General features: G+C 36.9%; 1 pseudogene; it reads right to left on the bottom strand.

Annotated features, from left to right (window-relative positions):
- Nucleotides 1–350: 350 nt before the first annotated feature.
- On the bottom strand, nt 351–1,738 carry LOC149828710 (very-long-chain enoyl-CoA reductase pseudogene; annotated as a pseudogene).
- Between the last annotated feature and the right edge of the window lie 634 nt (nt 1,739–2,372).

Here is a 2,372-nt window from a genome sequence, read left to right as displayed (position 1 = left end):
TTCACGATAAAAGTTATCCATCTCTAATCTGATGCTAATCCGTCGCTAAACCGTTTAGCGATGGATTAGCGACGAATTTAGGTCGTCGCTAATCCAAAGGTTTCTTATAGTGGCAGTTCATTGAACTGCTGTGAAAAGAAAGAAGCTACAACCATAATCAATTTCCTGACCTATAAGAGAATTAAATGGAATTGGTAGATTGTCCCAATAAACATCTCGAGGCTCAGGTGCCCACTCAGTCCACCATACTGTAGGATTCCTAGTTTGTTGTGTTTGTGCATAGACTGCAGCACCCCACCGACTTCTGAAGGACACAAATGCAGCTGGCATAATACATTTTTCATTGTTCCTTATCCTTTCCTGCTTTTTAGCCTCACTTCTATTATAGGCTTCAAGAAAGGTGTTGCTTTCTCAATTCCCTCAATGTTGGCTAGTGACTGTACAAATGCTATTGGTATCATAAAGAAAGAAAGAAAAAGCTACGATGAAGAAGTAAGGGAAATGAAATGTTGTAAGGAGTGCGGTGTAGAAGGTTGATTGCATATGATAAGCCAATGAATTACCTTTGACAACAACAAATTAATTTGTAGCAAATTGATTACTCACAGAAAATCGATTTGCTGCAAACTGAATTCTTGGAAACAGTCATTGTTGTGACTGGCATGCTTGTGAAGATAAATGACATACTATGAAGATGCCAAATAATATGTTGTGAAGGTGTCGAGTGATAGGTTGTGACTGATATCAAATGGCATGCTTGTGAAGATAAATGATATACTGTGAAGATGCCAAATGATATGATGTGAAGGTGTCGAGTGATAGGTTGTGACTGATATCAAATGGCATGCTTGTGAAGATAAATGATATACTGTGAAGATGCCAAATGATATGCTATGTGATGTTGTAGTGTAATGAAATGTAAAACCATGACTTAATGTGATATGTGCATGCAGAGGTGCAGTTGATGCATATGCAATGAATGGTGATAAGGTGCAAACTATAAACTTAGTGTGATATACACAAGTGACAGTATTGAATAAAAATCTTCTTGGAATTTAATAGCCCACATTACCATCAGTTCTTCTGAGACTTTTCTAACAGTTTATGACAGTAGAAATTTGCAGTCTGGCAGACCAGTCAAAACTCAAAACTAATCTTCATTTACTGGTCACTAAAAGGGGTATAGAGGTGATGATTTACTAAATGAGCTATATGACTGCCAAAATCTAATAATAAGTACAGTTCCTGAACACAACAGAGAATGGTGATGTTGCATAGCTGAACCTATGAACAAAGAATGTCTCCATGATACGCTTGATGTAATGGAAGCACCAACAGTACATAATATAGGTTTGAACAGGGAAATTACTCATAGTCCCCTATAACCAAAATACTCATGAATATGGGGAAAATAGACAATTGGGCAGATGATCAAAGGGGCCTAAATACTCTCAGAAGAACAAGGTGTTGTATAAGACCTATGGACCCAAATCTTTGAAAACCATCATTAAATTCTCTCCATCTCTTTTAAAGTAATCATGGACCTTCTTTCTGGGATTAAGGACGAATGACCCCTCTTGTGAGGTAGGTTTCTGGTGGAAGTGTGAGATGCTATCTGGAAGGATAGCATTATTTTTTTTGTCTTATGATATATTGCAGCTTTGAGATCTCCAACCTTTGCCAATTCCAAGAACTCACCTCCTCCCTTGATGATTTCTCTTCAGCTTCTAGACACCATACACAAAAATTGATCAGAAGGCAACATTTAATACCTTTAAATCAATCTAACATCCAACCCAAGAGGTTTCCCTTCGTGACAAGGATTACATCGTGGGATAATGAATGACCAAAAAGAACGAGGTTAATTTGGAAAAATGAAACCATCAACATGAAATACAAAACCTATGCTAGTTTTTTAACTCTGCCTTGCAAAATAGAATTATCATCTCTCTTGAAATTTAAGCTTTCAAGCTTCTTTGCCCCAGTAGGAGCACGGTTTGCTTCATAACGATGAACCTATACCAATTTTCCTTTTCTTTTTTTTCCTTTTTTTTTTATTCCATCTTAAGGGATGGAATAATCAGCATTGTAAGTTTCACAAATGTACCTAAATCAGCATTTGCAAATAAGTTCAAATTATTGGACACAATACCTGCAACACCATTACTACTACAGATAATGCCATGCCAAGAAAGACGTTTATTGAAATCAATCGACCCATCATTTCATGAGTTGATGATGAAGTGCTGATGCTATGCTTGGTGCCGTTATGTATGAGATGTAATTGATGCAGCAGGATCTATTGACATAAATGCTGGAAATGTGGAAGACAGAATAAACATGGCAAATGCAATATGCGGAGGATCACTAAA

The sequence above is a fragment of the Nuphar pumila genome, chromosome 9 (genome assembly GCF_984573655.1).
Source record: "Nuphar pumila chromosome 9, dmNupPumi1.hap1.1, whole genome shotgun sequence".
Lineage (NCBI taxonomy): Eukaryota > Viridiplantae > Streptophyta > Magnoliopsida > Nymphaeales > Nymphaeaceae > Nuphar > Nuphar pumila.
Note: the sequence above shows the minus strand (reverse complement) of the source record. Positions and strands in the feature narration are given on the sequence as shown.